Below are 13,601 nucleotides of genomic sequence, written 5' to 3'. Positions count from 1 at the left end.
TACTTTGGTTTAAACAACTATTTGCTGTGGAAGAAACATATTAATGCATAATTAAGAAATGAAGGAAATGTATTTACTCACAGCCTACATTGCACACTTTTTGACTTCCTCCTGTGTATCCTTGGTCTTGGATTTGAGTTAATCCTTTCCCCTACTGAATGGTGGCACGCGAAGCCTGTTTCTTGCTAGGTTTGCTGAACTAGGGAAAGAGTACGAGCAAGTAAAAAGATAAGTAAAAAGACGGCTCACTGGAGCATTTCTTTTCCTTAAGAGACATTAAAAAAAATTTTTTTAATGTTAGGACTATGAAACACCGAAGTTTCTAGGAAGAAGAAACTTTATTCTTTCAGGTTTGATATATTTATTCAGAGGGTGATTCAACTATAGTATGAAGCATTTTTAGCATTATGAAATCCAATGTTTTAAAATCTTTTTCCTTGCAGTTCTATTACTAATTTATAATCCTGAAGAAATTGTTTCATCTAAAGTTGTTCATGCGTTCAGGTCTTTTGCATGATGTATGATGTGATCGGTAATAAAGGTTGCAATGTAGTAGTAGCTATGATCACAATCCTCTAAAATAATATTTTATAATGGGTTTAGGGGCAAGAAGGAGGGAGGGAAGAGAGTAAAAATTTGAGGACTTAGTAAGTGACATGTATTATCATCTTATTTACAAGAATAGAATTTTGAATTTGCTAACAACAAATCGAAACTTATCCTAGATAATACTTTTAAAGACGTCAACTTTTTGGCATTTTTGAGTTCTAACAGCATGACCTACTGGCTTTTGCAGTTGAAGGTTAAAAACGTAACTTTAGTATCAGAATTAAATAATAAGGCAGAATCAAAATATTAGGTCACAGGCAATTTGTATTAATTAAATTCATTGGGAAGTGAGTTATAGTAAAGCCACAACACTGATTTCAGTAACTCAGTGGATATGGGAAGTGATTAGTTTCCTGACATGTGCTTATTTAGTTTTTGGGTCATTGGTCCCTTGATTAATCTAAGGATTCTGTTTCACGTGCTACAAGCTTTTGCATCTAAGATGCTTATATCTTATAAATGGATATATATATTAAGGAGGAAGATAAGATTGAACCAGCAGGTGTCAACAAGAACCATAATAAAACCATCAGTCCTGATTATCTCAACCTTTGTTTTGTTACTTTTCAGTGATGCTCTAACATAAAACAACATTAAAGTGATTTTTCAGTAGACACTTATCTGCCTTGTAATGTAGAACCCTTCTTTCAGATGTTTTAGAGAACATGTCTGAAGTGTAACAACAGCTTTAAAAAGATTTAGTTCAAAGAAAGGGTTGTTTGCCAAATGCTGTGAACTTTTCTTCATTTCACTCTCTTGAAAAAATTCACATAAATTATTCCATATCAAAAAAGTTTATATTTAACAGTTTAAGCATTTCTCTGGCTATCTGTGTTCTACTTTTTTCAATACACCACTCCTATTGACTAGTCAACAACCATATGCATTTTATAGGAATAGGAATTCATAAACAACTCTCCTCATACTGGGTTTAATCGTTCAGTGAAAATACAGCATTTACGTTCTCTCAGCATCCAATTACTTATTTTATTTTAGACCAATTCTAAGTCATTGAATTGTCAGGGGACGGTAATGTCTACATTTCCACAAAATTAAAACGTTCAATACATTTCTCAATTTGCCATAATTTTTATTAGAAATTCTATCTCTTATTTCCTTCTTCCTCACATGATGACTTGACAAAAATACAAATACAAAAGGCAAACATGATACCATCTTTTGTGATGATTTTATTAGAGTAAACAAAAGAAGAATGAGTAAGGAGAACCTCACTGAGACCACAAGGAGGTGTGTGGGAAGCAGGATGATTTCAGGTACTTTTCGTTTTCTTATTATCATACCAAATAAAGACCTATTTTACAAGCATCCTTATTAAAATCTAACGTTACCTGAGCAATCCCGTTCCTAGGTCTTTACCCATGTGAAGTGAAAACTTACATGTGAACCTGTATGCAGATACTTATAGTGGCTTTATTTGTAATTGTCCCAAACTGGAAAACAATGCAAATGTATGTTAATTGGAGAGTGGATAAACAAACAGTGATACTTCCATTATGGGCTGATGGAGCTGTTCTAATTTTGATTCTGGTGGTAGTTACAAGACTAAATTTGTCAAAATGTATGGAAATTGAACAGGAAAATGGCAAGTTTTCTGTATATAAATTATACCATAATAAAAAGAAGTGCTAAAATAAATTTTGGACAAGATAAGTAGACTAGAAGAATAAAGATAAGGCTAATTTGTACTTTCCTTTTTCCAGACATTGTAATAGGAACCTTAACATGCTTTATCTCCATTTAACCTTCTTTTATATATTGGTTTTCATGTATTCAATTCTAGATTTATTTTTAACTCTACAGTCGCTTTTATCTATTGGTTCATGCTGATAATACTTACTTAAATGTCTGCCATTGCCTTTATTTATGATTCCTTCCTGCATCTTCCACCTTCTGTCTGAGAGCATTTTCATTCTGTCTTTTCTCTCTGCTGATTTTTGTTCATGTGGTCTTATTTGCTAGAGTGCCTAGTTATTTTTTATTATGCATTGGAGATTATATGTGTAGAATTGTTTGTAGCAGTAATTTGAAACCTAAGGTATTCTCTTTCTCCAGAGTGTATGTTCATGTGTTTCTGCCAGGTGCCTGGGGGTTTTAGCTATCAGAGATGACCTCAATCCAGTTTCAGGATTTCAGATGATTTAGTATTGTGAAGGTGTGTTTACCAGGGTTAAGGCTTTCAAGGTCCCAACCCAAATTGTGGGGCTGTTCGCCACAGCCCCTTGTTGAGACGTGGACTACACTTTCTCTAGTCCTAAGAGGCTGGAAGTGCTGTACAGCCTCTCGGCATCATAACTGCCCCTCCACAGGCAGTGCAAAAAATGCCCAGATATTAGACCCACTTCTTCTTGGTTTCCTTCATCCCTCAGACACTGGTCCTTTAATTCTTCCCTATTTCCACAGCTCCATGATGCATTCAGGCAGATTGAAAAATATTTCTTTTGTGTAACTAACTGCCCTCAGAGGGGAGGGTTGGTCTGAATTATCCTTTTGCTATTATGGAAGCTACTTTTGCCTGTACTGTTTTTAATACCCATACGTGTATACAAATGTGCTTTTCTTAAAAATAATTTTATTCTATTAGGCAACTTCCTGTTTTTGATTTAAAATATTATGAAATCATGCTAGAATCATAGATGACTATATATTTGCTATATGTTTAACTCTGCCAGCCACCGTGGGGATGTAGTGATGTATAAAACAGATAATTTCCTACCCTTACTTGGCTGATATTTTGGCAAGATAGTTAGCTTAAACAAATCACGACACAATTATCTACTTGTTACTGATAAGAACAGTATACTTTGAGTACATATAACATGGAAATTTGTCTCCAAATCTTGCTTTTTCACTTCACATTATACTGGGTACATCTTTAAATATCATTACAATTTTTAATAAACATTTGGTCAGTCTAGGGTTCTATTTTGTATGTTTACTGTAATTTATTTAGACATTTTCATATTGTTGGACCATTATGTTGTTCCTAGTTTTCCTTTATGATAAATGCTTTTTAGTAAACATTCTTGTATGTAATCCAAAATTCACTCACTGATTTATTTCCTTAGGATAGAATTGTGGGGTTGAGAGTCTTGAGTAAAAGTGTATGAATGATTATTAATGTTTATTGCTATATTGCTTTCTAGAAAGGTTATTACACGTATGTAAGCATTATGTATAATTTTTAAATATGTGTCATTTTGAAAGGTTATCAGGTGTATACTATTTCACTGTTGCTTAAATTTGTATTCTTTATCAGTGATATTCAACATTTTTTATATTTATTTCTAATGTACATTTCTTTGTGCCTATAACTATTAACAAAAATAAGGCAGAACATTCTGCTTTATGAATGAAACTGTAGCGCTAGATTTAAACTAGAATTAGGTCTTCTACTGCTTCTTTTCCAGTGCTATAATTTTATTATTTTACACTTGGATTGCCATTTTTAACTTGCTCCTTTGTTGAGAATATTTTTTAAAAATTTCTGTAATGAGTAGCAGGAAGTAGCTTCCGGAGTCTTTAATAATATAGAAAAGTATGTGTTAGGTAAGGAACGACATAGTTGATCATTGTTTATCTGAAATCTCTTGAGATTGGTATGTACATAGTTCAATATTTAGGATTTAGTACTGTGTCAAAACTGGTTGTTGAGAAACTGGATAGAATGATGAAATTATCAAAATATATGTTTGGAAACAAAGAGAAAGATTTTTAATGAATAGAATCTATACATACCCATTGTTAGTTGAATTGCATTTACTTTAAGCTTTAAGTTAGAAGTTTAATTGAAAGATTGCAAGATTGACTGACCTTTAAGTCTTTATTGTTAAGTAATTTTTGTTGAAGAATGAAGGAAATATTTTTCTTTAGCTAAGCATTCTTTAATATTGACTATAATTAATTTTTTTTAATTTAATGGCTAGTTATAACTTTTTTGACCAATCACGATCACAAATAAAATGCACAAAATGATTTTCTTACAAATATCAATGCATATTTAAGTCTCATCTTTTTTATTCTGTCATATGTTTAGTACTGTACTTTATAATTGACCAAAAAATCAGGTTAGTGTTTTGAAATGTATGATTTTAAGGCAGTTTCTGTAAGAAATAATTAATTCATTGAGGATGTCTATAGACACAGAATAAAGCTCATTTTGTTGAAGATTTTGGCCAAGGTGAACATATTAACTGAGGTTATTCAATTCAAGTAATATTCAGAAAAAAAGTATAAATTTAGCATGATTTAATTTGCTTATAACTACCTCAGGGCTTTGTATTTTATAAGTTTATTAAAATATGGGAACTAGGAAAGGTATTGTTTTCATTTAAGGAATGGTGCTGTAAATGCTGTTTCAGTGTTCAAATTAAGATGGCTATGTAATACCTTGTCACTGAGGGCTATGTTATTTATTACTATTTATTTATAGTATATATAGTATTTTGTATTTTACTTAATAATTTTCTTACCAGGGTCATGTGAATTATGAATTAGTCCACTGACAGACACAATTGCTTATAAATAAATACTTTGTCACTGAGTTAGCTTTTATATCTGAAATTCAGATTCTTAATTTTGTAGTTTTCTTTTCTGCAAAATATGTGACTACACACAAGAATATGGGAAGATTGTTTTACTTTAATGTGTACTGAGATTGTGGATATATATGAAAATATTTGGAGTATTTAAATATCCATTCATGATAAAAAATTTCAACAAAGTTGGTATAGAGGAAACATACCTCAACATAATAAAGGCCATAACGACAAACCCACAGCTAACTTCATACTCAGTGGTAAAACGCTGAAAGCTTTTCCTCTAAGATCAAAGACAAGACAATGCCCACTCCTGCCATTTGTATTTAACATAATTTTGGAAATCCTAGCCACTGCTATCAGACAAGACAAAGAAATAGAAAGCATCCAGATTGGAAGGAAAGAAGTAATACTGCCATTGTTTGCAGATGACATGATACTATATATAGAAAACCCTAAAGTCTCTACCAAAAAATTATTAGAACTAATAAATGAATTTAGTAAAGTTGCAGGATACAAGATTAATATACAGAAGTCTGTTGCATTTCTATACACTTAATAATGAAACTATCTTTAGATCAGAAAGAGACATCAAGAAAACAATCCCATTTACAGTTGCATCAAAACGAATAAAATACCTAGGAATAAATTTAAGCAGGTGAAAGATCTATACTTGAAAAACTGTAAGATATTGATGAAAGAAATTGAAGATGATACAAATAAATGGGAAGATATATCATATTCATGGATTGGAAGAATTAATATTGTTAAAATGTCCATACTACCCAAAGTGATCTACAGATTTAATTCAATCCTATATAAAATACCCATGACATTTTTCATAGAACTAGAACAAATAATTTTAAAATTTTCTGTGGAACCACAGAAGACCCCCAAATAGCCAAAGCATTCTTGAGAAAAAAACACAAAGCTGGAAGTATCATGCTTTCTGACTTCAGACTGTGCTACAAAGCTACAGTAATCAAAACAGTATGGAACCGGCACAGAAACACACACATAGATCAATGGAATAGAATAGAAAGCCCAGAAATAAACCCATGCTCATATGGTCAATTAGTCTATGACAAAGGAGACAAGAATGCACAATGGGGGAAAGACAGTCTCTTTGATAAGTGGTGTTACAAAAACTGGACAGCTACATATAAATGAATGACATTAGAAAATTTTCTCACACAATATACAAAAATAAACTCAAAATAGATTAAAGACTTAAATGTAAGGCCCGAAAACATGAAACTCTTAGAAGAAAGCAGAGGCAGTGCATTCTTTGACATTGGTCTTGGCAGTATATTTTTTGATCTGTCTCCTTAGACGAGGGAAACAAAAGCTAAAATAAATGGAACCTAATCAAATTTAAAAGCTTTTGCATGGAGAAGGAAATCATCAACAAAATGAAAAGACAGCCTACTGAATGGAAGCAAATATATGCAAATGATACGTTTGGTAAGAGGTTAATCTCCAACATATATAAAGAACTCATACAACTCAATATAAAAAAAAAATCCAATTAAAAAAATGGGCAGAAGAACTGAATAGACAGTTTTCCAGAGAAGACATACAGATGGCCAACAGGCATATGAAAAGATTCTCAATATCATTAATTATTGGGGAAATGCCAATCAAAATCACAATGAGATATCACCTCACACCTGTCAGAATAGGCGTCATCAAAAAGACAAGAAATAACACATGTTGGAGAGGATGTGGAGTAAAGGGAACCCTCGTGCATTGCTGGTGGGAATGTAAATTGGTGCAGCCACTATGGAAAATAGTATGGAGCTTCCTCAAAAAATTAAAAATAGAACTACCATATGATCCAGCAATTCAACTGCTAGGTATTTATCCAAAGGAAATGAAAACACTCATTTGAAAAGATGTATGTTCCCAAGTGTTCATAGCATTATTTAAAATAGTGAAGACATGGAAACAACCTAAGTTTCCATAACAAATGAATGGATAATGAAGGTGTGGCATATATACACAATAAAATATTAATGAGGCATAAAAACAGAATGAAATTTTACCATTTGTAACAACATGGATGCACAGAGAAAGACAACATGTAGACAGAGAAAGACAAATACTGTAGGTTTTCACTTGTATGTGGAATCTAAAAAAGAAAACAAACGAACCAATATAACAAAGCAGAAACAGACTCACAAACACAGAAAACAAACTAATAGTTAACCAGAGGGGAGAGGGGTGGGAGAGGGGGAGATAGGTAAAGGGAACAACTACTAGGTAAAAAATAAGTAAGTTACAAGGATACAATGTACAGCAGAGGCACTGTAGTCAATATTTTATAATAACTTTGTATGGAGTATATTCTATAAAAATATCAAATTACTGTGTTGTATGCCCGAAACTAATATAACACTGTAAGTCAATTATACTTCCATTTTAAGAAAGAGAACTGTTTTCAAACACATTGAAGAGCTTTAGCTAATAAAAATAATCGATATGAGAATTACAGGACAGTGTATTGAATTCCCCTTTCCTAAAGATTCTACTTGGCAAAATTTGGCTGTTATGAACTTTTTATATATGGCCTTTCTCCTAATAACTCACAGTTAGGTTTTTCTGTATCATTTTCATCCTGTACCCTGCTCTTCCTAACACCCACCCTATTTTGGTTTCTTCTCTATCAGTCTAGTTTGGATGGTGCTACTACTGTGCCCTGTGTCCTCCAAGCTAATGATGACTTTTGGAGTTGTCTTTAACTTTCTAATCAGTCAGAAGTCTTACACGTCTAAACATAAGCCACTGTAAAATCTGTCCCCTGTTCCTGATTTTCCATTCATTCAGCAGATGTTTATTGGGTGCCCGTTATGTGCCAGGTTCTTGCTGCGGGAGTACAGCAGGGAACAGAATGATAAGGTCCTGCCTTTATGTTACCTGCCTTATAGCAGAGGAGATAAACAATAAACAAGTTTAAAAATGAACAAGATAATTATAAATTGTTATAATTGCTCCATAGGAATGAAAGGGTGATGATATGAAAGGTAAACAGGGAGGGCTGGGTCCTACTTTGGAGAGGATTGTTAAGGTAGGGACAGCGTACAAAGGCCCTGAAGCCAGGAAAGACTTAAAGGGTTTCAAGAGCAGAGGGGTTTTCATGTTGATGGCAGGTCATTAGTGGGAGACTAGGATGACCTGATGTGGGAGAGGGAGGCAAGAGATGCTTTACAGGGCCCTCCTGTATTTGGCAAGGAGTTGGGATTTTAGTCCAAGAGTAATGGGAGTGTCATGAAGTGACTTGTGTTTTCAAGATATTGGGGTGGCCAAAAAGTTCGTTCGGGTTTTCCTGTAAGATCGGAAATACCACTGTGAAGAGAATGGTGGAAGACGAGAGACCACTTCCTAGGCTATGAGAGTAATCTCTGGTGGAGATACAATGACACCTTATAGGGTTGTATTAGTGGCAGTAGAGAAGCATGGACAGATTTGAGATTTATTTTGGAAATAGAACAAATGGCACTTTCTGGTGTGTTGGAATGGGGAGCAGGGAGGTGAGGGGGAGGGAAGAATCACAGACGAATTCTAGGTTTTTGACTGGACCAGAGCTTCTGAAAGTGTGGTCTTTCGACTTCTGGGGATGGTGAGGGTTGGGGGTTGGGTGGGGTCCTTGAGGTTCATTCATGTGGTCTGCAAGAGCAAATGATTTTTGTAATATTAAGACATTATTTGTAAAAGCACTGATGCCTTAGCTTGAATCAGTGCGGCAATACCAAACTACTAGTCTCTGTCTTCTCTACCCATATGGAATAGTACTAAAAAGTATGAGTTTCATTTTAAAGTGTACTTGATGAAGCAGTATTATTTTTATCACATTTCAACCTTTGAGTACAAGTCCCTTAATATGTGCAATGAAATGGGAAGCAGACTTTAAGCACCATGGCAGCAAATCAAAGTTGTCTTGAGAAAAGCCTCTCTTCAGGTGTTGGAGGAGCAGCCTGACAGCTACTGTTTTCATGGGACACCGTTTTCTCTTGAAACAGCAACTGACATTCAAACCTAGGTGTTTTGTAGACATTTTCTTGAAAATTAAGTGCCTGTCATTTAAGGGAAATCAAGTGACATTGTTTGTTACTAATGATAAAATTCTAACTTTTAAAGTGAATGTTGGAATTTTGGAAAAATTATATTCATCACTCTGTCCTTGGCATCTTCCTGGTATTTAAAGACTTCTGATGAGATTAGTGGTGATATTAATGAATGTGTTTTTGAATATTGTATAATGAAATGGTCAACATTTATAGAGGATCTGAGTAACTAAGGGAACTAAAATTTTCCAGATGACCAGTGCATGATGTTACAAAATCATGCATGAGTAAAAGATCTATTTAGAGGGCAAGAGAGGCCATTGGATTTTCACATTACAGAGTACAAAAGTTCATTGGTAAGTTTTGACAGTCCACATTGCAGTTAACCTTTATGAATCTGCCACTTGTCAAGTTTGGTGTTAGTACTAAAGAAGAGTATCCAAGACAGGAATAAAGACGCAGACCTACTGGAGAACGGACTTGAGGATATGGGGAGGGGGAAGGGTGAGCTGTGACAGGGCGAGAGAGAGTCATGGACATATACACACTAACAAACGTAGTAAGGTAGATAGCTAGTGGGAAGCAGCCGCATGGCACACGGATATTGGCTCGGTGCTTTGTGACTGCCTGGAGGGGTGGGATAGGGAGGGTGGGAGGGAGGGAGACGCAAGAGGGAAGACATATGGGAACATATGTACATGTATAACTGATTCACTTTGTTATAAAGCAGAAACTAACACACCATTGTAAAGCAATTATACCCCAATAAAGATGTTAAAAAATAAATAAATAAAAAAATAAAGTATAGGAAAAAAAAGAGTATCCACAGGGATATCCATAGTGGGTATTAAAACACTCTATTTTCCAACTATACATCTGTGTAAGACCAGATTTTTAAAAATATACTTTAGCCAAAACAACATACCTCAACAAACTGAATGTAGAAGACAGACATTAAAGAAATTTACAAAATGTAAAACAATGTTTCTCTTCTAATTTTTGAAAAGTTAACTATTTTTCATAAAAATATGTTATTTATAAGCATGTAGTGATTGCTTTTATTTGTAAATGAATTAGTATGTATTTTAAACATTTCTCAGTTTTAATTTCTAATGTGGGAAATATTGATAGCCATGATCCACATGAACAAAAGGTCTTTGGGGTTCTCAGATAAAGAGGTCCTGAGACCCAAAAGTTTAAGAAGTTTGGGCTTGATCTACTGAGTAGATGGTGATACATGTAAAGAGATAAAGAAGATTAGAGAAGCTTGCCTTTTTTTTTTTTTTTTTAAGAATGGGAGATGGAATCTTCTATTCAGGAATTGTGAAGATATCAGGTGGTCATTTGGATATTGGTGTTTGTGGCTCAGAGCTCAGAACAGATGCGTGTAGTAGAGAGAAATTTCAGAGCAATCATACATGGTTAGTAATCAAAGTCATGGGACTGGATGGGTTGACTTGAGAGAATGTAGGTTTAAAAAAAATAAAGATTCAAGTCATAGAGCACTCCAACATAAATGTTGGATAGCAAAAGGAACTTAGAAAAAGTAGCTATAATGTGGGAGAAAATCCAGGAGAATATGGGACACAGAACGTTTCCAGAAAGTGAGATAGTTGTGTTGAAAGCTGGTTGAGGTGAAGTAAGAGACCTTGGTGAGGGCCCTTATCATCTCTTTTCTGGACTGTTGCAGTAGCTTCTTGACTGGTCTTGCTTGTGGTTGTGAGCCCCTCTACTCTGTCACACAGCAAGAAAGGTTGTATTTCAAAAAATGAACTTCCCTCTCTTAGCTTCTTGAAACCCAGCATTAGCTCTCTGATACCAGCTGGATAAAGTAAATATCATAAAAGCTTTCTCATGAGTGGATAGCTGTCTATGTCATTTGCCTAACCTTCTGATACTAACTCCCCCCAGCTATCTCTCACCACCTGCCAACTTTAATTTTACTTATAAGATGTTGTGCTCTGCGTTTGGGTATTTTGATGTGTCCTTTCCTTTTCCCAGGTTTCTTTTCCTCTCTTCATTGCCTCGTCTAAACCTTGTGAACTTCTCTTCCTTATTGAAAACCCGATTCAGGCAGCACCTTCTTTGGGCAGCCTTTTTTTATTGAAGATTGGTTGACAAATTTGTTGAATTTGATCATAATTTTACTCACCATTGATTTTAGACTTATTAAACTCTAGCAATTATTATTTGATGTTTTTATGACAGAGATACATTTATTCATTCATTAAATAAATGTTTGCTCAGCACTCATTTTGTGCCAAGCATTGACCTAAGAACTGGGGGTACAGCTGTGGATGACACAGATAGATCCCTGTATCATGGAAATTGTAATCTAGAAGACTGAATGCATATTTAACATATTTATACATTAAATGTGTTTTTATTTCATTTGTGAGGAGATTAGTGGAAAGAGATAATATATAAATATATTTGGCCTTTGGAAATATGATATTAAATCAGTATACAAACATTGATATATTCTTATTCTGTAAAAGCATTAAGAATCCAGTGACACATGGAACCATGTTAGATATTATGCAAAGAAAATTTTGTTGCGTTATTATTCATTGTATTACTAAGCTTTTGTGCAATATGAGTATTTCATACAGGGTTTTATTTCTAAGCAGAGGCTCTTTGACCTCTGTCTGGGATACTGTAGAAGTGATTTCCCTGTTATGCAGATTGTTCGATTAAATCACTTCTAAGTTTCCTTTGATTTTTATGTTCTTTTTTGTGTTTTTTTTTTGTTGTTTTACTTTGGCTTCTTCATAATTTTATTTGCTTAGACATTGTCACACATCAGGAGGTGTGATGAAACCCACTTTGTTATAATCTAGCACAACATTTCTCATAGTGTCTTCTCTTCTTAGGATTGGTCAAGCTGTGGGATATTAAAATATGTTACACAAAGAAAGCATTTTGTGCTTAAATAAGTTAAATATAAATGAAGTTGTTTTTTTTAACTGCAGGCCTGCTTGGGTCCTTTAGTAATATTTAGCTAATATTTACTATGATTTTCTAAGAGAGGTTCATATAGCGAGTAGTATTTCACAGAGGTCTTTGACCAGGAAACCTTTTTTTTATGAAGTGTCTTGGGAAACTATCTATGGGACACTAGATGTGAAATGTTGATTTTAATGATTTAGATTTCTTTTTTTTTTAAATTTAAGTCTTTATTCAGATGTTGTCTTGCTTAAAATGTAACAAAAAAAAGAAAATTTCTTGGTGTTCTGAAATGTGCAGTTTTGAGCAATAATCTGTCCTGCATTAGAATAATAGCAGTTAAGTTGTAAGATACCATTTTGGATGTGTAGTTGGTTTGTAATAGCTTTTCTTTTCCTAAGCTGGAGAAACTGTTTAATTTATACTGCCTTTTGCAAAAGTGTCCTTGTTGCTTATACACATTTTAAATAACCAATGTTGCCTTAATGTGTAGCCTTAAAGCATTGTCTGTTGATTGTTTAATGATTCAGATTTCACACTAAAATGTATTCTAATTCGTTACTGGGATTCTCTTTCTCCTTCCCCCTCCTCACTCCTCAAATCCAACACTATATAAAATTGAATCCAAAAATACATAAGTAGGATTATATATCATGACTAAATGGGGTCCATCCCAGAAATGAATACTGGCTTAGCGTTCACCAAAATGAATGTTCAAAATTTAAAATAAATGAACCACCAAAATTCAACATTTTAACAATTTAAAACATGTATAATCAGCTCAGACACAGGGGAAGAATTTGACAGAAATCTAACATCTATTCTTTATAAAATCTTTCAGCAAAGTAAGGATAGAAGGGCACTAGCTCAACCTGATAAATTAAGGGCATTTATGAAAAATGTACATCTTACATTATACTTAATGGTAAATGGCTGAATGCTTTCCTCCTCAGATAGGAATAAGAAAATGATGTCTCTGCTTCTATTCATTGTACTGGAGGTTCTAGCCATTGCAATAAGGCAAGATACTACAAAAAATCTACTTGAACCAATAAGAGAGTTTAACAAGTTTGCAAGATAAAAGGTCAATATACAGAAATTGTTGTAGTTCTGTATGCTATCAAAACATTGAAATAAAAAACACCTACCATTAACAATAGTATCAAAAAATATAATATACTTAGGAAATAACCTGAAAAAACATGTGAAAGACCAGTATTGAAACTGAAAACCATTACTGAAAGAAATTAAACCTAAAATAAATGAGATATCCTGTATTCATGGGTCTGAAGACCCAATATTATTAAAATGTCAGTTTTCTCCAAATTGATCTATAGAGTTCATGTACTTGTAATCAAAATCTCAATAGACTTTTTTTTTAAATAGAAACAAACAGGCTGGTTCTAAAATTTATATTAAAATCATA

The 13,601-nt window shown here is 33.7% G+C and overlaps 1 protein-coding gene across 23 annotated transcripts in view; it reads left to right on the top strand.

Annotated features, from left to right (window-relative positions):
• NEK7 (NIMA related kinase 7) overlaps nucleotides 1–13,601 on the top strand; it is a 145,848-nt gene that overhangs the window by 38,717 nt on the left and 93,530 nt on the right. The window contains exon 2 of one of the 23 annotated variants that reach the window (XM_089906382.1): nucleotides 1,807–1,883. The exons of 21 other annotated variants lie outside the window; for them this stretch is intronic. The gene's annotated coding sequence lies outside the window, so the exon portion shown is untranslated. Of the gene's footprint in view, nucleotides 1–1,806; nucleotides 1,884–9,896; nucleotides 13,260–13,601 lie in introns of those variants that run through there. One more of the 23 variants, XM_089906388.1, reaches the window with a different exon arrangement.

The sequence above is a fragment of the Delphinapterus leucas genome, chromosome 1 (assembly GCF_059928025.1).
Source record: "Delphinapterus leucas isolate spDelLeu-1000000601 "Yukka" chromosome 1, BTC_Dleu_Yukka2, whole genome shotgun sequence".
In the NCBI taxonomy this organism is placed as follows: domain Eukaryota; kingdom Metazoa; phylum Chordata; class Mammalia; order Artiodactyla; family Monodontidae; genus Delphinapterus; species Delphinapterus leucas.
Note: the sequence above shows the minus strand (reverse complement) of the source record. Positions and strands in the feature narration are given on the sequence as shown.